The 24,779-nt window shown below is 36.0% G+C and overlaps 1 pseudogene; it reads left to right on the forward strand.

Moving 5' to 3' along the window:
- Positions 1-17,024: 17,024 nt before the first annotated feature.
- LOC123955024 lies at positions 17,025-17,414 on the forward strand (annotated as a pseudogene).
- Positions 17,415-24,779: the final 7,365 nt, after the last annotated feature.

Genomic DNA, 24,779 nt, shown 5'->3' on the forward strand with positions numbered 1-24,779 from the left:
TCTATTTCTGTCTACCTGCTACCTCCTCTCTCTGAGATTTCCTACTTGTTTGCTCTCTGCTTACTCTCAACTGTTAATGCCATTGAAATGCTCCCAAAGATGGTTAGACTGTTGTGAACTACTGCCTTCTGAAATGCCCCTGCTGGACAGAGTCTCAAGGAAGACCACCTCAAAGGGCATGGACCATAGATAACCATCAAGCCCTAGTCAAACTAGGTATAAATAACCAGGTTAACTGGAACCCATGGTACAAAGTGAGTGACTTTCGGGTGAAGAACCACTAAAAAGGTGATTACAAGAATGACAGGCACTTAGTGTGAACTGTTAAATACAGATTCCATGTGGACATAAGCCTTCTCTACTTACTTCATATCTGATTCTGGTTCATATATACTACTGAGCAGAGCTGGGAATAGGGTGAGGAAGGTGAGGCAAGAGAGGCCTGGATGCAGAATTTTAGGAGGCATTCATTCTCAGGGTTATGCAAGAGCAGAATTGGAGCCCAAGAATGAACGTTTCCTTAAATTTTGCACCCAAAGGACTTCGTTTGCTTCTTGCCGGTTCTGGCCCTGCTGCTGAGACAATGTCCTTTTTTTTTTACTTCCTTTTACCTTCAGCTTCAAAAACTGGTGCATAGGGTTGCATTTTCTATGGAAAAGTAACATTTAGGAAGTCTTCCAGAAGGAATCCTAAAAAAAGAAAAAAAAAGACAACTACAGGTTTTACTTTACCTTGATAAGGGTTAAGGTTTAATTAATGATAATAGAGAGTTTGGGAATTTTACCATCAATCTTGTTTCCTCCTGTATTAGAGGGATATAGCAAACAACACACACAATTATTTTCTGAGCTGAGCTTCAGTGAACTGCACAAATTTGAACTCTGTTTCAGAGGTGAAGAATGAAATATGTTGTGGGCGGAGGTCAACTATTCTTCACAGAATAGAAAAACAAAGATTTTTTTTTTCCAATGGATCGCTTAAAATATTTGAATCATGTGGTCAGCAAAGAGAATTATTTGCATGTAAGCTATAAGCTGTTGGAAGTGACTGCTGTATCCATACAATGATGAACCATTACGTGATAGCATAAGGGGCACATCTCAAATATATTGGACTTGAAAGTTAACCAAATGGCAACTATAGGGCAAGCATTAAAAGCAAATGGCAATTTTCTTTCCTAATAAATTAAATGGGTATCATAAAAGCTTTCTTTGGTAAAATATAATAAGACCTGTAGGGAGCATATGAACCAGATCCCCCTTTAGCCATTTGTTTCTTTAGCTGGCAAGAGTGCTAGGGGCTGAAGGCTCAGGACAATGCCCCTATTTGGGGAATTGCCCTCAGGCTGCTGATACTACTTTGCCCAAGGGTACTGCTCCTCCAAGGAAGAAGCCTGCATTCAATAACTGGCTGATGCAGAGATTCAGAAGCCTGAACCTCTTGGCTCTATTATAGGCATCTCTGAAGGACAATCCTGCCTGCAGAGCCTCTTGTGGGCTCACTGAAGACATTGTAACTGCATCACAATTTCACTCTCCTTCTGCCCAATTCTTCATACCTTACACCGTCTCAGGTGTTTTCCCTGAAAACATTCTTCAAAAAATCTCTTACAAGACAATCTCAGAATTTTAGTTTCTGTTTCCTGGGAACCGTGATCTGTGACAATTGGAAGCAGAAATTATCCTAAGAAGTAGACTCTAAAATGAGATTTTGGAGTTGGGTAACCCCCGAGATGAAGAGCAATGATAACTATTATTTTATTATTTATTTAATTTATTTATTTAATCATTTAATTTTATTAATTTAATTAATTAATTAATTAATAATTAAATTATTAATTAAATTAATTATTAATTAATTATTAAATTAATTATTAATAATTATAAAATAATTATTAATTAAATTAATAATTAAATTAAATAAATAATAAATAATAAATAAACAAATAAATATATATATATAATTATATAAATATATAAAATTATATATATATTTATATATATATTTATATATATATATTTATATATATTTATATATTATAAATATATATATATATTTATATATTATAAAATTATATAATTATATAAATATATAAATAAATAAATAAATAAATAATTAAAAAATTATTTATATATATATATAAATAATTAAAAAAATAAAAAATTAAAAAATAAAATAAATTAAAAAAATAAATAAATAAATAATTAAATTATTTAAATATTTATTTATTTAATTATTTAATATTATTATTATTTATTATTTTATTATTTTATATGCCTCCCTGAGTAAGTAGGAACTATGTCTACTAACTTCAAATTTGAATGAACTTGTGACTGCTTTAACCAGTAGAATATGGTGGAAGTGATCCTATGTAATTCATGAGAATATGTCAAAGAAGGCCATGCAGTTTTTCTCATTTTGTTTACTTTTTTAAACAATAGGTTTCTTAAAAAAGATTTTATTTATTTATTTGAAATAGTGAATGAGTCAGAGAGAGAGACAGAGAGAGAGAGCATACGCACAAGAGGGGCAGAGGGAGAAGGAGAAGTAGACTCCCTGATGAGCAGGGATTTCCCCAAGCGGGGCCTGCTCCCAGGACACTAAGATTATGACCTGAGACAAAGGCAGATGCTTAACTAACCAACCCACACACGCACCCCTAAACAATAGATTTTTATTTTGGTCTACTTTTTAAAAACCATTTTAATCATTTAAAGTATACAGTTCAATGACAGCCTTACATATTCTTGAAACTTTCTGCCACCATATAAAAAAGTCAATTACCTTGAGACAGCCATGCTATGAGGAAACCTGTCATATGGAGATGTCCCAGATGAATCGAGCTTTTCAGTTATCCTAGCTCAACTGCCTAATATATGATGGAGGAAGCCTCCAGATCAGTATATCTCAACCTCAGTACTATTTGCATTTGAAGCCAGATAGTTCTTCCTTGTGGGGGACTGTCCTGTACATTGTAGAATGTTTATCAGTATCTCTGGCTTCTACCTACTAGATACCAGTAGTGCTCCCTTTCCCCTGGTTGTGACAAACGAATATGTCTCTATCATTTCTATGTTCCTGGGAACAAAAATCACTCGCAGGTAGGAATAAATCCTTCAAATAAACTTAGCTCTCAGCTCTTTGAGTAATTCCAAGATATTTGAGGCTTATATATCTAACTTCATGAAGCAGAGAGAAACAATTCCTCTCTACCATGTCCAATTCCCACCCTATAGAATCTTTAAATACACCAAAATTACTGTCGTTTTACAGCAATAATTTTGTTTTTTCCAAATGCAGTATTATATAAACAGAACAAGGGATTAATAATAATTATAATGACTATGAAATTGGATGACTATAGCTGGACAATCAATACATTGGAGAAGATAATGAACACTGAGAATGTTTAATCACCAATTGAAAAGTGAGTGTGAAAGCCAGAAGTTCTCCGTTGCAGCATGTAAAAATACTCTCATCTCAAGAAAGCTGAAGATCAGTTTAATTATAAAAATAGCAGAACTATAGAAGGGGCTGACTTCTCAGATTTGGCAAGTTTTCAATGCCAAAGACATTTGGAGGGATGGGATGCTGAGACATAGCAAGAGGAAATCTGTGTTGATAATCCCAAAAGTCTTAAATCCCCAGAATCTCCTTTACAATCGGGGCCTGAAAAGTGTATTCTAATCACCTCTTGTTAAGTTCAGTGATCTCTATTGGCTTGAAGATTATGTAGAATCCTTTGCCTTGACATCATTTCTTTCCTTGGCTCCTAGGTCAGTAAAGATGGCCCAGCTATGGAAGTGCTGGGTCTGATAAGAGCGGAAAGGGGCTATGGTGTGAGGAGCTGCAAATCCTAGACAACATGTAACAGCAGGAACTGGGAGAACATCCATGGAACTGGATCCTAAAGCTGCTGGATCAATCAGGAAGGAACATAAAGGCAGATAAGGGAGTGTTTTTATGGGGGCACTTTTTTTTTTAAAGATTTTATTTATTTGATATATAGAGAGAGATCACAAGTAGATAGAGAGGCAAGCAGAGAGAGAGGGGGAAGCAGGCTCCCCGCTGAGCAGAAAGCCCGATGTGGGGCTCGATCCCAGGACCCTGAGATCATGACCTGAGCCGAAGGCAGAGGCTTAACCCACTGAGCCACCCAGATGTCTTATGGGGGCACTTTTGAGTAACACAGGTTTTAAGACCCTGATAAGTACTTTAGGAAAAATGCCATACCTACCATGGCAATGGATAAAGTGTCAAAAACCTAAGTGAACTGAACATACTAAAGTGGATATGCCATGTAATTCAGGAGAATGCATCAGCCCACTTTGTTCTGTGGGAGAGCCCAGAAGATTCTGTATTTATCAATGACACCAGAATATGCCAATGGAAAAGGAACAGTGGTAACAAAAAGCTGAGTTATGACTCTCCTCTGCAGGTCATGGCTAGAGGTATGAGATGCTGTGTAGAACTAGGCCCCCTAAGAGCAATGGAATTGATAAGCCTTTGGTCTCTGGAGACTGATTAGTATGCCACTAGCTGCCATTCAATGTCAGTGATAAAGAATTACTATGAGGTTTTTTTTTTAATTAATTAACTTATTTTCAGTGTAACAGTATTCATTGTTTTTGCACCACACCCAGTGCTCCATGCAATACGTGCCCTCTCTATTACCCACCACCTGTTCCCCAACCTCCCACCCCCTGCCCCTTCAAAACCCTCAGGTTCTTTTTCAGAATCCATAGTCTCTCATGGTTCATCTCCCCTTCCATTTTCCCTCAACTCCCTTCTCTTCTCCATCTCCCCATGTCCTCCATGTTCTTTGTTATGCTCCACAAATAAGTGAAACCATATGATACTTGACTCTCTTTGCTTGATTTATTTTGCTCAGCATAATCTCTTCCAGTCCTGTCCATGTTGCTACAAAAGTTGGGTATTCATCCTTTCTGATGGAGGCATAATACTCCATCAAAGAATTACTATGAGTTTTAAATTAGAGTCAACTATGTCAAATTGTTTCAGAAACTATAAAATGTTGTTCATATAAAAGTCCAGGATTGTAATCTATTAAGTTATGAGCCTGAGTCATGTTAATACCATTTCTCAAACATTATAATGCCTAGCAGGTAGAAGAGGCTCAGTAAAGGTTTGTTCATTAGATGACTGTGAAAATTGACTGTTAATATGCCAAAAAGTCTCAGATATGTTGACAACATGAAAAAGGTAAAATAATTTATTATTAAAGTTACCTGGCAACAATCAATCCTCATGCTTATCATTGTGTAGCCCACTCAATTCGGTCAAAAATAAAGATGCAATTTTTAATCTCTACTTCTGAACATAAACACTGTAGTTGGAGATTATATTTGGTAAAACTAGACTCACAGCGGATACAGCAAGAGAACAAGATGAGAGCATATTAAGTGTTCTGTAGTTCAGAGACTGTGGGGAACAATGTAGGTTGAAATGGCCGTAAAAGCTTCCAGGAGGAAGTGGGATTTGGGTTGGATTTAAATGAGAGGAGAGGACACTGGGCAGAGTGGATGGAGTTGGGGTGGTAATGGGGAAGAGGTAGAGTGAAAGGTCAACTAGATTGAAGGCCTAGAGGCAATTTTGAGCTGGAGAGCTTATGGCCAGAGAGGAAACAGATTCCACCAGAAACTCTGGTGGAGTGTATGTTGAAGAGCAGTGGAAGACATGCTAAGGTAAAAAGTGAGGAGTCGGGGCGCCTGGGTGGCTCAGTGGGTTAAAGTCTCTGCCTTCGGCTCAGGTCATGATCCTGGGGTTCCAGGATCGAGCCCCACATCGGGCTCTCTGCTCAGCAGAGAGCCTGCTTCCCTTCCTTTCTCTCTGCCTGCCTCTCTGCCTACTTGTCATCTCTCTGTCAAATAAATAAATAAAATCTTTTAAAAAAAAAAAGTGAGGAGTCACTGAAAATTTTTAAGCATTAGAGGTAGTCATGTGTTGTTTCTAACTCAGTCATTTATCCCTGTCACTACACAATTTTTTTTAGGATCCTCCAGTTACCCAGATAAATCATTCAGTGCATTTTAAGATTTCTCTGTATTTTCCCTCTATGTGTGTGGCTTTTATGATGATGCTTAGTCTATATCATGTGAGGATAAAATTAATGTATTTTCTCTATTTCTTCGGTATCTTGCAGCTCATGTATAAAAATGTGAGGGAAATGACACTTAACATCCATCTTTGACCTCCTTCATCAGATCCTTCTCATTGGTTGGGTTCATTCCTATTTATTATGATCATCACTCTGCAATTGCAGTGAGCTCTTTTTGATTTGGTTATTATTCTTTCTATTTCTTTCACTAAAGTTTTCTGGGCTAAAGCAGTAAAGGGCTTATTGAAATTTAGAATGGCCAATGTCTAAAACAATATTTAGAAATTATCTCATCAGCCAAATTGATTCCTTATCATATGTTAAAAACATTTGCCCTATTAAATCAATTCCCTAGCTTGCATATTCTGCAGAATATATAATTTGTGAATTAAAATATTCCCTTAAAACTGTCCTGAAACTTAATAGCGACCTTTGCTTAAAGGACACGAAGAAGAAAGGATGGGAGGAAAGTAAGAAGGAAGGCAGGGAGGGAGGGATGGACGGAAGGAGGGAGGGAGGGAAAGAGATAAAGAAGAGTCATGTCTAACATGGGATCTGTCAAGTCACTGAAATTTTTCCTCATGTGTATCTGTGTGTTTGTCATTATGTATTAGTGATATATTTGGGAAGATTATCTTTTAGTGGCTAGTTTTTCTTAGGCAATATTCATGAAGTTTGGCTAAGAGATATCTTGTGGAAGATTCTGTCTTTTTAAGGTAGAATAGATTTCTCTTTTCACATTATTTCAGGCGTTAAGGGTAACTGATAGACACCAGAGTATATACTTCTGTGCTCAAACGTATCTTAAGAAGAGCTAACATGTAGCCTCTTGTTTAAATACTGATTGAACTAAGATGGAACATGATTTAAAGAAATGTGATTAGTAGGCATAAATGGGCATATTCTCTAATCTCAACCATTTAATATTATTGATTACCTAAAACTGGTAGTCTCTGTGATCTGAACTATAACTATTTTTTTTTAATGATTATTACTCTCTGGAATGGATTTCGTCAATGTATGGGTGACAGTGTTCTTTGCAGCATCTTGGTCATTTGCATTTTATTTGTTTACTTAAATCTCCTATTTATGTCACATTAATGGGAGATCCTAGTGGTCTTCTGAAGGGAAATGCATTTTCATGAATGGACTAGTTCTATAATCTCTGACTAAAATTTGCCACTTTGTAGTTTGCTACCTCAAATAATATGGCAGTCCACAGAGGCAGAGACTAAGGCAACACTACAGTGATAAAAAAAAAACAAAAAACAAATCTTTAGAAATCTATAGTTTGTGTTTTTATTTCTAATGATTAGTGAAAGATTAAGAGCTGAGATTCATTCAGAGAAATGGGAGAACACAGAGTTCTTAACTCCTGGGTTAATGGATTTTTCCTGTCTTTATCTTTTCCTTTACTTCCTGAATGTTTCTCACTTCAGTGCACTCAGTTGCTTCCCCCTCACACACAGACATCACCACTGGGATGATTCTGTTAAAACATTTGTCTTAGCACACTCTAATGTGGAGTTTGCAAATATCAGTGGGTCAGATAAATTTCCATTGGAACATTTTCTGAAAAATACCTCCCCGGCCACCTTATTTTGAATATATAATATTTATAAACAATATACTACAATATATGTGCCTCCCCTTTTTTATAATAGTCTAGTCACAAAAACTCTTTTTTTTTTTAAATGAAATTCAATTAGCCAACTTATAGTACATCATTAGTTTCAGATGTGGTATTCAAAAATTCATCAATTGACAGAAAACTCCTAATAGGCATTTTGACTCTGATGGCCTCAGATGGTTAAAAAAGTTTTTTTATGGCCTTCTATTAACTAATCTTCAGAAGTGAAATATTTTTCAGTTTACCAAAATGAAAGTGCTATTATCTAAATACTTGCTTACCCCTCACCACTCTTCCTAACCAAGCATAAAATTTGAATCATTGATTTTGGGTTGTCCATCTCCCTTTGTAAAACTCTCCCCTATCTCAAATTTCACCATTATTTTGGATTTGTTAAATGTACAGATCTTCAGAATTTTGGTGTTACTGACAGAAGACAGATAGCTTTTCATTAACTCCACTGTTCTGGAATAGCTCTTCGATGATAGCCTTTCTTGTAGATCAGGGAACTTATTTTTCGTTTTGACTTTTAGTCCTGTTAACCTTGAATCACACTTGGCCCAGGCCAATGACATCAACGATTCAATGAATTCCAAAATTATACCTAGCAGCCAGACTGAAGGACCATTAACTGAAATAAACTGCCCTGAGGGTGTGGGTTGTATAGGGGAAACAAAACAAAAAGCCAAAATTCTATACCAGGTATAGGTCCAGAGACTCCTTGATTGAAATTCTGTCAGGTTTTGCTGCCCATACTGATGACCATTTTATTAGAGGAATAAAAAAGCTAAAGTGCATATAAAGTCATATTTTTAATGGTTCTCTATTGTCTAATAGTTTAACACCATGATGTTTTTCTATAGATTCCAGGGTTTCTCTGAATTACATTTTTATTAACCAGTTTCACAGGCCTTTCTATGATTGCAAAAGTAAATATATTTTGCTTATAAAATAGTTTACTGAAAAGCATAAAGTAAATCACTTATTAATTCTATCATTCAATGATAACAACTGGTAATATTTTGATGTATACCCTTCAGAATTTTTCCAGGCACATGCACACATAGATGCATATTACAAAGTGAATCATACTGATGATAATGCTACTTTCACTTAATCATGTTTCTGTGTCAAAACTATCAACTTTATGAATGGCCTCATTGAATTCTGTTTTATGAACATGGCCCAATATCATTGACTTGCACTTATATTTTAGTAGCTTCTAATTTGAAGCTGTTAGAAATAACACTGCAGTGACCCTTCTGTTTATTCATCTTTGCCCATTTTTCTGATGCTTCCTTAGTATTAATTTCTGTATGTTGAATTTCTGGATCAACAGGAATATATATTTTAAGATTTGGAATATATACTGCCAAGCTGTCTTCCAGAAAAATCTGTGCCAATTTAGATTACTGGCAAAAGTAGAAGACTCTTCCTCACAGTGCATCCCATGTCTACAATGAGATTTAGTGTTCCTTTTACACTTATTAATCTGAAAGGCGAAAAGGGAGTTTTGCTACTTCAGTTTGCTCAGATATTGGTAAGGTTGAGCATCTTTCCATGTGTGTTTTGGGTTAAGCCTAACTAGACAATGAAGAGGAACTTAAGTGAAAATTTTGTCTGAAGTTGATTTTACTGAACTGAAATAAGTATGAGAGAATGCACTATTTGAGACTATTAAATTAATTGAAATTAGGTGAGACTTTTCATTGCTGAGCCTCGTGGTAATAGGTGATGTTTATTGAGTACTTGTTTTATGCCAGGAATTTTTCCACTTTGTGGGATTTAGTCTTCATAACAATGTTATGCAGCAGGTATGCTATTTTATTCATTTCATCAATGAGGAGACTGAGACATAAAGATGATAAGCAACTTACCCAGATTAAGTAAGCGGTAGAGCCAAAATCTGAAGTCAGGTCCTGCCACTAAAGCTCAGGCCCTTAAACTCTGTCATTCCAGTATTTACAAGCATATATACCCAAGATACTTGGTGGAAGATTGCTAATAGTACTATCTTCCTCTATACAATGTAAATTATTAATAAATGCTTTATTATTAAAATAAAGTTAATAAAATACATTTCTTCTTAGAATTTTTTTCAGAAAAATTTATAAATTAACTTACTTTTAAATCTGATGTATATATTTATATATAAAAAGCTAAAATAACATATATAACTAAAATCTGTTGTCTGCATTTGAGGCTGAATATGAAAAGATTCAGAAATGTGGATTTAAACATTCATAAATTTACATACTTTAGGCTAAGTGTTGAAACCTTCACGGGAAAACAAAGCGATTTTTTTGCTGACTTCTATTCTGCCCACTAATGAACTAGTTTTCTCCTTCCATAAATACCTGAATTTTCAAGCTGAACTGTTATTTCTTGAGGTTTGGATTGCATACCCAGCGCTACAAGATTGGATGTGAATATCTAAGACAAATTTATGCTTAAAAAATATTTAAATGCATAAGCAAATGTGTGTATGGTTGGTGATACATAAGTAATGAAAAGGCTGCTATCATGAATGACAGGAAAAGTCAGGATGAAAAATTACTTGATATTGGCTTATGGTAATGAGGATTGAAAAATGAAAAACACAGTTTTTATTTAGAAGACCAATCATTCAACAAATGCCAGAAAATACTAATTATTTACCTTAAACCAGTACAAAGTAAGAGGCCTGAGTTCCAATGGGCAAAGAACTCCTTATCTTTGATGAAGCCATTCTGTTCAAGTCACTCAGGCCTCACTGAGTGTTTTAAGTGCATCCTACAGTCACAGAAATCGATCTTTGCCTTGGATTTAGCACACTTTGATCCCACCTCTTTCTTGACCTTGCTGGGATTACAATTCCCTCTAATACAAGAAGGCTCTAGTTTATTTGTGCCAGTAATGCTTCATTTTCTAAGTTTGATTTAGAGATCTGAGGAAGGCCCCAAGTGATTACCCTTTGAGTGGGATATTTAGCCTACATTGCATGTCATAGTACCCCCATTTACATATGAGGACATTCAGGTTGAAGACATGAGATCCTTGCATTCAAAGAGTAGAAAAATTGCTTGGGAGACTGGCAGGCACTTTCTCTGTGATACTCCTCTCCCCTCCTCCAATTCTTGCTCACTTCTTAAATACTTAATGCTAAAAATATTGGCCATAAAAATATGATAAAAATAACTACAGCAAAAAAAAGGAGGGGAGGGACAGCTCTGCTGATACCCTTGGAGATATTCACTTATTATACTGAACCCAGAGGAGATGAATAAGATACAATCACTATTATTTTATTTATTTTTAAAGATAATATTTATTTATGTGTATATATATATATGTATATATGTATGTATGTATTTATTTATTTATTTGAGACGGGGGAGAGAGAGCGCACACAAACAGGGAGGAGGGTCAGAAGGAGAAGTGGACTCCCCGTTGAGCAGGGAGCCTGGTGTGGGGCTCCATCCCAGGACCTGAGACAATGACCTGAGCCGAGATAGAAATTTCATGGACTGAGCCACCCAGGTGCCCAGTACTATCATTTAAAAAATTCATTTTTTTACAAGATACACATCTCAGTTAAGAGATATATATCTTATAAAATATTTGGTTTTTTGTTTGTTTTGTTTTGTTTTTCTACCAAAAATGTCAACATTTAGTCAGTTGCCTGGGCCTAAAACTCAGGCTATCCCCATCACTCATCACTCTTCCACCTCCAAAGTCCCGTGTATTCCACGCCTAATGTCTCTTACATCCCATTGCCTCCGGTCATCTTATCTGATAGTGTCCCCCTCCCCGCCTTCAGGCTGGCCACTGGCCCATCCACTCTCTACCTCCCTGGGAAATGGAATAACTGCCTAAAACCTTCAGGGCCTTCAAGAGACGGTCTTCTGATGTCTGTAATCTGGCCTCACCCCCCAACATGCTGACACTTGTTCAAGGACACACACACACACACACACACATGCACACATACACGCACGCAGAGGCACTCCACTCCCTCTTTCTGCCATGCTGACTTGCTTTAGGTTCTGGAATGTAGATTCTCCCATTTGTGGGCTTGCTGTGCCTCTGTCTGCAACTTTCTCTGAGCTTTATACAAATTCTCTTCCTAATTCCAATTACTTCTCCCTTCACCTGGTACAGCTAGTGAAAATTTTTGTGGTTATCTCTTGCTCTATTTTTATAACTCCAGAATCCCCTTTTCAGTATTAGTGTTACAAAATAGTTTGTTTTTCTTTTATTGTCTCAATGAGATGGGCATGTAGAAATTGTGAGCATTAGACTCCACATGGTCTCTTTTTCCCAGAGGACTAATACCAACAATAATAACAAAGAGTTACATAATAATGCTACTCTGAGTCCTAAGTGCTTTATTTATACTTCAGACTTCCTCTTCAGTGCGGTTAGTGATTCAGCATGCCAGAAAAGCATTATTGAAAACTTATTATTAGTTGGCTAGGAATTCTGTGGGGCAATTATAATCCACCCTTGTTCTGGCAATGGATTGATGCCATCTGAGAACAATGTTTCTGGTCCTGAAATCCTGACTGAGACTTCCAGAACAGCATGAGTGATTCCAGCAATCAACTGATGAGGTGATACCATTTCTTCCTTCCAGTCCTGGGATATATAGCAGGTAGAATTCTGGATACAGGAGCTGGGCAAAGGCTGGGAGTGAATAAGGTTATGTGTGAATCTGCATTATCAGGAGAAGAGTCATTCCAGATACTATTTTCTGTATTAACTCACTAAAATCTCAAGGCAAATATGATTATTATAATCTTTACTTTTCAGATAAGGAAACTGAGGCATTGAAGGTTGAGCAATTTCCTTACATAACTAGTAAGTGATGGAGCTGGAATTCTAGGTGAGCAGTCCAGCTCTACTCCACTACCCCTTTTATCTTTGTTTAACCTAGTATTCTGAAGGGCAGACCACATCCTTATCTAGTGTATAATTACCTAGGACCCACCCACCAGTGTCCTTCAAGTATTTTGCTAATGGCAGAGGGATTTACTATTGATGTAGGCAATGAAAGAAGATGATTCCATCTCTGAGAGAAAATGAGAAGAGAGAAGTGGCCTCCTCCCTAATATTAATACCAAAATGGAGCTTTGGGAAGGCTAAAGCTGGTGAGGGCTGACTCAGGAAGCCTGTAAAAGCCAATCTGCAGTTTGTGAAGAGTTAGACCAAAGTCCCTAGAGTCAGACCCATCAGTATTCCTGCAGCATGACAAACCCAGCGGGGTTCCAGAATGCTAACCAGTAATTATAACTGTGCTCCGGTTAGTCTTGTTTTCTTTCTTTGCCTGAAAAACATAAATGGAATCACGTTGCCATTTCTTTTTATTCTTTATGTCTTCTTACTGTTAGGTTCTTTCTTTCTGCTCTTTCCCTGCTGTTAGTAAGATGAAAAAGGCTGCGTATTCCAAGGCTTTCTGTTGACCTTTGAGACTTCAGAGTCTCCCACAAGGGAAAGACAGCATCTCTGAAATAAATGAGAATTCATGAAATATCTCCGGCTTGTGGAGGAAACAAATGACTCTGGGTTCTTTTCAACTCACAGCACACAGCAGGCAGAAAAGCAGCAATTTGAGATTTCAGTGAGGCTGGGAGTCTCACAAGATAATGCTGAGGGTTGGCAGTCAGAGACTAGTGAAGTATTAGTGCTGTAAGTCTAAAATGTTCATACTTCCTAGGATTTGAAAAAAATAAGGCAGCCATAAGCTTATTAAATTCAGGTTGTCAACAGAATTTCTTTTTAATTTACCAAATGGGTGGGGGGCTTTCCCTTGTTTTGGTTTGGCAAAAAGACAAATTCCTAAAGAGTTCTAAAGAAATAAAATATTACTAGCCATAAAGGAGAGGTGGCATAACATAGTTCATCAACTTGGAAGGAAGACAAATTTGAATTGCAGATCGAAAATTTAATAATTCCATTTTCTTGGAAGAGTCATTTAAAACATTGTTCCTCAACTATCTAACTTGTTTTCCCTTGTCTATTTTTACCTGTCACACAGGTTTAAATCTAATGTTAAAGATGTAGTTCTCATCATGGCCTATGAAAATATACTTATCTCACCTTATTCCCGATGAATTTCTCTTTCCCTTCACTTTGTTCTAGCACAATTTCTTCCTTATTCTTTACACACACCAAGCACAGATCCACCTTGGGGGCTGTAGACTTACTGTTTCCTCTGTTTGGAATAATTTACGCACTAGCTCCTTCACTGCATTCATTTTTAATTTTATCTCTTAAGAGCAGTCTTCCCTAAACTAGTTATCTAAAAAGGTACTACTGTCATTCTCAATTCCCTTACTTTTCTTTATTTTCCTTCTCAGCTCTTATCGATATCTGAAGCTGTATTGGTTTATATGGTTGCCATTCTCCTCCACTGCAATATAAACTACATGTGCACATATTTCTAGTCTCTTTTGTTCGCCACTCTATGCCAAGTGTCTAGAACAGTGCCTGGTACATAAAAGGCATACCACCATTATTTATCAGATGTGTCTTGGTCTCTCTCTTTTCAAAGTGAAGATAGGGGGAAAAAAAATCCTCATTGTAGTGTTTGTGAAGATTATGAATAACGTATTAAATAGAATCTCAAGTCCCCTAGCACAATGAAACAGAATATGTCTGTGCCTCATCCTTTTCCTTCAGACTTACCAATTGTGTGTACTCTGGTGGGCTTCCAGCTGCTAATGAATGAAATGAATGAAATGAATGAATGAAAAAGCACTACTCCCACCCAAATCCCTCAAATTGTAATTCTCAGGTGTTGGTGCATAAATATTCCAATTTCCTCACCTCTCATTTTGCACCCTTCCCAGAGTTTCTCCATGGAATCAAGCTCTAGCTAATCATAGTGGTAGCTAGCTTGATAATGCATCCTTTATTGGCTGCCTTCTCTTTCCTTAACATTTCTCTACTTCCCTACTATGGTTTCCAAATAGAGTAATTGCACTGAGTCACTGTCTAAGGATCTGCTTCTGGGGGAACTCAAACTGAAATATTTTAAAAAATAGTAGTCTGCCAGGTAGAAGTCAGAGCTCTTGACATAAAATATGTGTGTCTGCATAAATGTTTGTCATTCCACATAACTTAATAATTATTAAAAATAATAGTGTATATCTCTGACATTTAGCTCATGCCCAAATATCTTACATTGCAGTTTTTACCTCTGTATTATATACTTATTTTCTTTCATTCTTTCCATAATGATTAAACATGTTTGATTATTTATTTCCAGAATATTTATTTGATTGTCATGTCATTCTCAAACCTGGCACTATTTCAAAATAATGCAGAATAATAATTCATCATAATATAAATTATATGATCATAGAGTTTATTTTTACCTTAAAAGCCCCTTTTCTCCGTTTTGTTAGCATTTAAATCTTCGGGGTGGGAATCAGGTATTGATACTTAAAAAAATTTCCCCAATGGTCTCCTATGCAACTAATATGGCCCACTCTGCTAAGTCATCCATAATTTCCCCCTTTTCACAATTTCCATAACTTTCTTTCTCTAGTCAGAGTTCTCTGCAGTTTTATAAGATCATAGAGTTTATTTTTAATCTTAAAAGCTTCTTTTCTCTGTTTTGTTAACATTTGTTTATGATTATCAGAGTTTTAAATTATATGATTTTTAAGAGGTTACTTCAGTCATTTAAATCTTTAAGCATTAAGATATTGCAACTCAGTAAACTATTGATTTCAAAGCATGTGAAATATATTTAAAGTTAATTTAGACATTTTAACCTTCATTTCAAAAATATTAAGCATTAATACAATGTGGTACTGGCATAAGGATAGAAATATAGATTAATAGAAAAGAATAGAGTCTAGAAAGAAATCAATATGATATTCGATAGAGACATCTGGTTCAACATGGTGACATAGGAAAATCCCGAACTCACCTCCTCACACAAGACACACTCAATCTACAACTATATATGAAATAATTTCCTCTTTAAAAAGCTAAATTCTGGCTAAGTAATGACTATATGTTGGGTGAACATGAAAAGAAAAAACACATGAGAGCAGATAGGAAAGGCTGGGACACAACCTCATCATAAACTTGACAAAGGTGTCAAGGCAATGCAGTGAAGGAAAGAAAGTCTTTTCAACAAATAGGGTAGGCATGCTGAATATGGATATGAATACATATATATATATTTATATGTATATATATATATACATATATATATGTATGTATATGTATGTATACATGTATATATATGTATATATATATACATGTATATATATATATGTATATATATACATATATATATATGACAAAGGTGTCAAGGCAATGCAGTGAAGGAAAGAAAGTCTTTTCAACAAATAGGGTAGGCATGCTGAATATGGATATGAATACATATATATATATTTATATGTATATATATATACATATATATATATGTATGTATATATATATATGTATATATATATATACATACATATATATATATATGTATATATATATATATATATATAGTCCAAGTCCTTTGGGGCTAAATAAAATTTGACTCATAACTTGAAAATTAACAAAAACAAACACAAACACAAAAATTAAGAAAAGTGCCCTAACTGCAAGAACTTGAGCTATAAAACTTCTACAAGAAAAAATTGGAGAAAATTTTGTGACTTTGGTTTAGGCAATAATTTCATACATACGCATTAGAAATGTGACCCATAGAAAAAAAATTGTACTGTATCAAAATTCAAATCTTCTGTTTTTCAAAAGACACCACTAAAACAATGAAAAGATGAGTCATACACTTGGAAAGGATATTTGCAAAACATATAGAAAGCAAATAACTTATCTAGAATATAAATAATTTTTATAATTGAATAAAATTAGGACAAATAACCCAAGAGAAGAAGTGAGAGGAAAAAAGGAAAAAAAAAAGTTCAGAGACCGAGTTCTCATAAATGGGCACTGCTTACCTTAATCTGTTGGTATTAGTGCCTTCATTTCTAAATTAACCTTTGTAGTTTTCACATGGTCATTGGGTTCTTTCATTTGGTTAACATGATCACATAAAAATCATATTCAGCTTAATACTGGGCAAAAATACTTAAGGAGTTTGCAAGTAATTATATTTGTTGAAAGGTAAGAAAATAAATGTATAGATGAAGGCGAATTTTATGGAGATTTTCATTTACTACTGCTTTTCTAAAGGGCCAATTGCAATTATGTCTAAGGAATGGGTAAGGTGTCTTCTACTTCCAAACAGGACATAGTAAGTAGTTTATGGCTTGTTATGAAAGAATGCAGATTATGCTCCTGTGGACAACAACCAGAAAAAGCCAGATAAGGAATAAAAAACAGGGACTGACCATAGCTGCTGCAGGATTTGCAGGCCATTATGTTTTGCAAGCCATTAAACATATGGAGTCTCAAATAAAACAAGTTTTTCAGAGCCTACCAAAATCTGCCTTCAACACTGGCTATTTGGGTTTGAAACCAAATGACAAAATGTGAAGCAGCATTAATACTAGGTCTAAGTCCTACTGCCAATAAAGGAAAAATAAGAGATGCTCTTTGACGAGTTATGCTTTTAAATCATCCAGACAAGGGAGGATCTCCTTATATAGCAGCCAAAATCAATGAAGCTAAAGATTTAGTAGAAGGTCAAGCTAAAAAATGAGGTAAATGTGTGATGAATTTTAAGTTCTTGTTGGTGTATACAAGTGCTAGCTTTTTATAATGAAATGCCTCAAAGCTAAAAAAAAAGGGGGGGGGGAATAAAAAACATATTTTTAAAAAATATCAGAGAGATGTGGAAATCTAAGGAACTACTTGGTCTAAAATTCCAGAGATGGGAAGAATAATTTATAAGTGAATAGACAATTAGCTATCAATTTTCCCCTGGAACACTTGTCAATTTTAGGTGTAGGATGATAAATAGAGCTTGACCCAGGCATAAGGCTGATACTGGAGAAGAGAGAAATAAGTAAATCTTTTAAAATTAAAGATTTCAGAAGCCCCAACTACTTGGTCATTTTCTGCAAAAAACATTTGGTGAAATCTGAAGTAGTATGGGGGTTAGAAGCTAAAGGGAAAAAAACAAAAAACAAAACAACAACAACAAAAAACCACCACCACCAACAACAAAAAAAAACCTGACAAGCAGAATGACATTTTTTTTCCATTTTATTTATTTTTTCAGCGTAACAGTATTCATTGTTTTTGCACAACACCCAGTGCTCCATGCAAAACGTGCCCTCCCTATTACCCACCACCTGTTCCCCCAACCTCCCACCCCTGACCCTTCAAAACCCTCAGGTTGTTTTTCAGAGTCCATAGTCTCTTATGGTTCACCTCCCCTTCCAAATTTTTTTTTTTAATAAACATATAATGTATTTTTATCTCCAGGGGTACAGGTCTGTGAATTTCTTGCAGAGTTTAAGAGACAAAGATCAGCCAAGGCAATCTTGAAATTAAAATAAGTTAGAGATGAAATCCTTAGAGAAAGTAGTGGATTGACACTGAAGATCTATATCCTCTTTTTACCTGTAGACACCTCTGAGGGAATGGAGAAGGAGGACACAATAGAGGCTAAAAGCCCTGATTTGGCCCTGGCATAGACTGCTGGTGGGGGACGCTGGTGGAGATTTTGGCATTCATAGGCAGGAGAAGTGAATTGAAATGTCTCCGATACCTTACTGGTTTCCCCCTCAAGCATTTGACACTTTTGAAGTTATATCAGGAGGCTAAAGATCTAAGCTGGAAAAACTCTCAATAAGAGAACTACTGAAGTCTTATGGAGTTAAGAAGACAAAGACTCGGGGTTCCTGGGTGGCTCAGTGGGTTAAGGCCTCTGCCTTCGGCTCAGGTCATGATCCCAGAATCCTGGGATCGAGCCCCGCATCGGGCTCTCTTCTCCGCGGGGAGCCCGCTTCCTCCTCTCTGCCTGCCTCTCTGCCTAGTTGTGATTTCTCTCTGTCAAATAAATAAAATATTAAAAAAAAAAAAAAGAAGACAAAGACTCATCAGGCTCTTTTAAGATAAAAAATCCTAGGGGACCATGTCTTACAAATATTGACAAATCAAGAGTAGACTGATTTTTAGCAAAACAGGTCTAAAGAGGACCCATTTCAATTCCTAAGTGGATTCAGGTGAGTAGTCTTTTACCTTATCTAACATAGGAAAAGAGAAGCCCTCTGTGGTGGGCTAACATCATATGAGGGATACTGTGGTTCTTTCATATACACTTTGTGGTATACAAGAAAAAGTATGAGATATGTGATATTATATATCATAATAATACCATAATACCATATATTACCTCTAGATGGAGATAATGTAACAACAAGAATAACAACAACAACAACGACAAACAGACAATAGAAGAAGGTCAGATATTAGAGTTAGCAGATAAGAATATAAATTAACTATGATTAATATATTCAAGAGAAAAGAGAAAAAAGATAAAATAGATCATAGGATGGATCATTTTCATCAGAGTATTATAATTTTAAAAAGGAAATCTAGTGGGTACTCTGGAACTATAAAATATAATAACAAATATTAAGAACTGAATGGATGAATTTTATAGCTGATTAGACAGAGAAGAACCCTGCATCAGTGAATAAAACATGTAATTGGAGTCCCAGAACAAAGAAAAGAGAGAGTATAATAACAGCAATATTCTTAAGTGTTTTATCCAAGAATCCCCCTAAACTAATAAAAGTCATCTGGTCACAAATGGAGGGATGTGGGTGCATGATGGGCTAAAATGGTGATGGGTATTAAGCAGGGCACTTGTTGTGATGAGCACTGGGTGTTATATGTAAGTGATATGTAAGTGATGAATCACTAAATTCTACTCCCGAAGCCAGTATTACACTCTATGTTAACTAACTAGAATTTTAAATTTTAGATTTTTAAATTTTAGAATTTTAACTTTTAGAATTTTAGATTAAAAAATCTGAAACAAAAAATAAAAATTAAAAAGAAATAAAAAGCTTAACAAATATCCAGGAGGATTTAAAAAAAGAAACCTAGACACATCATCATCAAATACCTGAAAAACAAAGGTAAAGAGAAATTTTTAAAACTTACCAGAACTTAAAAGACAAATTAACTTAAAGGACTGATGAGCTGAATAGCCAATTTCTGAACAGAAACAACAAAAAATAGAAGAAAATGGGAAAAAGTTCTTTAAAGTGCTTCAGACATTTAACTGCCATCCATACCTAGCAAAAATATCCTTCAAAATGGAAATGCAGACATTTTCAGACAATGCATATTGTTGGTATGACTGTATTTGAAAGAAAAGAAAGTGGATTTTCCAAAAGAAGGAATATGAACAAAGACAAAAACATGGAAATGCAAGAGAAAATGGAAAATACCAAAAAGAGTAAATATTTAGGAAATAGGAATAAATATTGACTATGTTAGTTGTAATGTTGATATAGTGCAAAGTAAAATTAAAACTAAATGCATGAGAACAATAATGAAAAAAATTGATAATAATGAGGGATTAAAGTAGTAAAATGTTCCAAAATTGAATTGGAAAGGTAATAATATTTGGGCAAATATAATGAATCAAGAATGCATACTATAATCTCTAAGGTAGTCATAACAGAAAAGAAAATAATGTTTTAGTACAGTTCTACTATTTATTTACTTATTTATTTTTTTAAAAAAGATTTTATTTATTTACTGGAGAGACAGAAAGAGAGCTAGAGAGCGCAAGTGGGGGAGAAGGAGAAGCAGGCTCCCCATAGAGCAAGGAGTCTCATGCAGGGTCCCCCAGGACCCTGGGATCACGACCTGAGCCTAGGGCAGATGCTTAACCAACTGAACCAGCCAGGTGCCCCCATATCTACTACCTCAAAGGGGAAAACTGGGGTGCCTGGGTAGCTCAGTTGGTTAAGTGGCTGTGTTTGGCTCAGGTCATGATCTCAGGGTCCTGGGATCAAGCCCCACTCCAGGCTCTCTGCTACTTAGGGAGTCTGCTTCTCCTTCTCCCTCTGCCCCTCACCTTGCTCATGCTCTCCATCTCTCTCTCTCTCTTAAATAAATAAATAAAGTCTTTAAAAAAATAAAAAATAATAAAATAAAAGGGGAAAACTACAATAATAAAAGAGTGATCCAAAAGGACAGAAATGAAGAGCAAAAGAAATATGAAACGTGAGAAGCAGATATAAAATCAGTTATATCAGTAAGTAATTGCACCAATACTTCATGTGAATAATGAAGAATAATTAGATTAAATACAAAAAACCCAACTACCTGCTTCTTATGAGTGTAACAGTTTAATTAAATGACATTACAGAAAAATCAAAAGTGAAATGATGGGTTTGGGGGTCTAAAAAGTATAAAGAGTATTACTTCCACCCTTACAGTAAGAACAAGAATATCTGGGCAATTTGTAAGTTCAGAACTTCCTTGAACCCACCTGAGAGCAAAGGTTGCAAAGTTGAAAACTAATCTGAAATATGGACTGAGATGGAACTTAAGAGCTTCCTTACTGGGGTAGATGTAGAAGTATTCAGCTAGAAGAGCTGATGAATTGGCCAAAGTGAGTGGCCAGAAGGACACTTGTAAGACCGTGAAATCCACAGGTATGGGAGAAGGGAGGAGTTCATATTCTTTATGAATCTCTACAAATCACAGGCAGTCACTGGGAAGACTAGGAGAGTCCTGAGAAGAGTCTTTCATGGTGTGGGCCAGGGGGAGAAGAGCAGATGCTGTAGAAGGGGCACAAAACTACCCAGATGCTTCTCCTCTATGGAAAAAAGCCTTGCTATGCAGGACTGGGAGGGCAACAAAAACTGTTGCCCATAGAGTAATGGTAAAAAACTGCTTGGAGCTGGGAGAGGGAAACAGAAAAATTACTTCTACCCCTGAAGGAGAAGCAAGAATATATGCTTGGCCCAGAACAATAGCTGGAAGATAGGCAAGAGGTTTTTAAAGGTTTTACTCCCTAGACCCAAGGAAACGGTATATATTCAAGTCCGAAGTTTATTTTCTTAAATACTTTTTATTTATTTGACAGAGAGAGAGAGAAAGAGGAAATAAGAGGGAGAGAGAGCACAAGAAGGGAGAGTCACAGAGGGAGAGGGAGAAGCAGGCTCCTGGGGCTTGATCCCAGGACCCCAGTTTCATGACCTGACCCAAAGGCAGACAATTAACCCACTGAGCCATCCAAGTGTCCCAAGACTGAAGTTTAAACAGAACGTCAGAGAATGCCACCTCTGCCCCACTTCCTCTACGAAGATAAGAAGCAATGAGTAAAAGACAGTGCAGTACTGCAAAGAGAGCAGGACCCTCTGTGTAGTACATATAAAGGGAAGACCTAAACCTGAGGGCGGAGCAGGGAATGAGAAACAACCACTGGCTAACCAGCCCCCAATCTAAACATGTTATCACTAGAGGAATTTGAGCCTACCATGCATTCAAAGTAAAAAAGCAACAAGAAATCTCAAACCCAAGATGATGCTTTGATTAATATGAGCTCCTGTACTAAAGACCTAGTATGTGAAAGAAGGAAAAGTGTGCCCCTTTCTAAGTTCATAACCTATTTACCCCTAATGTTTTACATAAATCAAACACAGACACATACACACACTCCCAAGAGGCAAAACAATCAACAGAATTAGATGTGGCTATTATAGAGATATTGGAATTGCTTAACTGGAGAATTTAAAATAACTATAAAAGTCTCTATAAAAAAGACCTAATGGAAAATGTGTAATGATGTAATAATGGTAATAATTATATGAGTAATTTCATAAGGTATGGAAACTGTAAGAAAATAAAAATGGGAATGACAGAAGTGAAAAATGGAAAACAGTAACAGAAATGAAGACAACTTTCTATATGGACTCATAAGTGGTCTCAGCACAGCCAAGGAAAAAACTCAAAGACATGTCAACAAAAATGATCTAAACTGGGGTGCCTGGGTGGCTCAGCCATCAAGCTTCTGCCTTCAGCTCAGGTCATGATCCCAGGGTCCTGGGATTGAGCCCTGAATCAGGCTCCCTGCTCAATGGGAAACCTGTTTCTTCCTCTCCCACTTCCCCTGCTTGTGTTTCCTCTCTCACTGTGTCTCTCTCTGTCAAATAAATAAATAAAATCTTTTAAAAAATGAACTAAATTGAAACAAAAGAGGAATAAGTACAGGAAGGAAAAGACAAATAAGCAAACTAGGGCATCCAAAAACTGTGGGAGAAGAAATAATAGTTGACAGATTTTCAAAAGTAATGACAGACACCAAATCATAGATTCATCAAGTTCAGAGAATATCAAGCAAGATAAATATCAGTCAAACAAACACAGCACACACTTTGGCATATCATAATCAGTTGAAAACAAAAGTCAAGAGAAAATTTGAAGTTAAAGGACACATTATATACAATTTTACACCCATAGGCAAAAACAGAAAAAAACTCAAAACCATATCTCATATCTTATGCAAAACCTAACTCAAAATGTTTTACAAACAAAAATGTAAAACATAAAACTAAAATTTCTAGAAGAAATCTTAGGTAAAAATATATGTGGCTTCTGGTTAGGCAAAGAATTTCGAGATATTACATCAAAAAGAAGATCCATTAAAGAAAACATAGGTTGGAAATTATCCAATTTGAAAACAGGTTAACATAGAAAACATAGGTTGGAAATTATCCAATTTTGGTCTGTGAAAGTCACTGTTAAACACATGATAAGCTTGAGATTGGGGAAAAAAATTGAAAATCACACTTCTGACCAAGTTCTTATATTCAGAAAATATAAATAATTCATAAAACAACAACTGACTTTTTTTTTTTAAGCTTTCTAGGTGATTTAAACTTATAGCAAAGTTTGGAAACCTCTCTTCTATGACATCTTCTTTTACTTTTCTTAGAAACATAACTCTCCTTCTGTCTTAGATTAGAGTTGGCTTTGAAACATGAATCTAAACCCCAGACTCACTCATTCATATTCCCTTGAATATGTCTGGGGTGGCTTTCTGGTGTGTATATTGACAGCCTACAGGCAGCTGGGCTGATATTTCACTTTTGGTCCTTCTGTCACTTCTGTTTATTCTATTCTTTCTTGGCACCTGTAGATTTAAATGTGACTTTAGATTTCAGGCAGGCACATCTTTTGAAAAGCAAAATATAGAATCTAAAATATCTGACATTTATTTTGAAGGATTATTAAATGGAAATGCATCTCAACCTGTCCATATGACTTGTGAATTGGTGACATTAATATATCTTTAAGCAGGGGTGCCTGGGTGGCTCTGTCAGTTGAATGACTGCCTTCAGCTCAGGTCATGATCCCAGGATCTGGGGATTGAGCCCCACATCAGGTTCCCACCCCAACGGAGATCCTCTTCTCCCTCTCCCGCTGCCTGCCACTCTGCCTACTTGTGCTCTGTCTCTCTCTGTCAAATAAATAAATAAAATCTTTAAAAAATTATGTGTGTGTGTGTGTGTGTGTGTATCCTTAAGCCCCTCTCCGGGAGCAAATTGAACTTGCTTCTTTTCATTCAGGATAGACCTTTAGGCAAATCCCCTGATGTAGATGAGTTGCAGTAAACTAATTTCTTTAGTATTAATTTTTATGATTTGCTCAGGAGTTTATTTCTTTTTTTTTTTTAAAGATTTTATTTATTTATTTGAGAGATAGAAATCACAACTAGGCAGAGAGGCAGGCAGAGAGAGAGGAGGAAGCAGGCTCCCCGCTGAGCAGAGAGCCCGATGTGGGGCTCGATCCCAGGACCCTGGGATCATGACCTGAGCCGAAGGCAGAGGCTTTAACCCACTGAGCCACCCAGGCGCCCCTCAGGAGTTTATTTCTAAGAATAATTTTCTATTAGAGTGGTGACATTCAAATTTTAGTAGACAAGAAAATCACCTAGGGAAGGGGTTTTTAAAAATGTAGATTCTTTTTTTTTTTTTTTAATGTGATTCTTGATCTCCTATCCATGCAGGTTGTGTGTAGTTAACATTGAGGTAAATTCCCCAAACCCTTATTTGTAAGTACCTTTCCACAATTGTAATGCAGCTGGGGCCAGAGAACACT

This window comes from Meles meles, chromosome 13 (genome assembly GCF_922984935.1).
Source record: "Meles meles chromosome 13, mMelMel3.1 paternal haplotype, whole genome shotgun sequence".
Classification (NCBI taxonomy): domain Eukaryota; kingdom Metazoa; phylum Chordata; class Mammalia; order Carnivora; family Mustelidae; genus Meles; species Meles meles.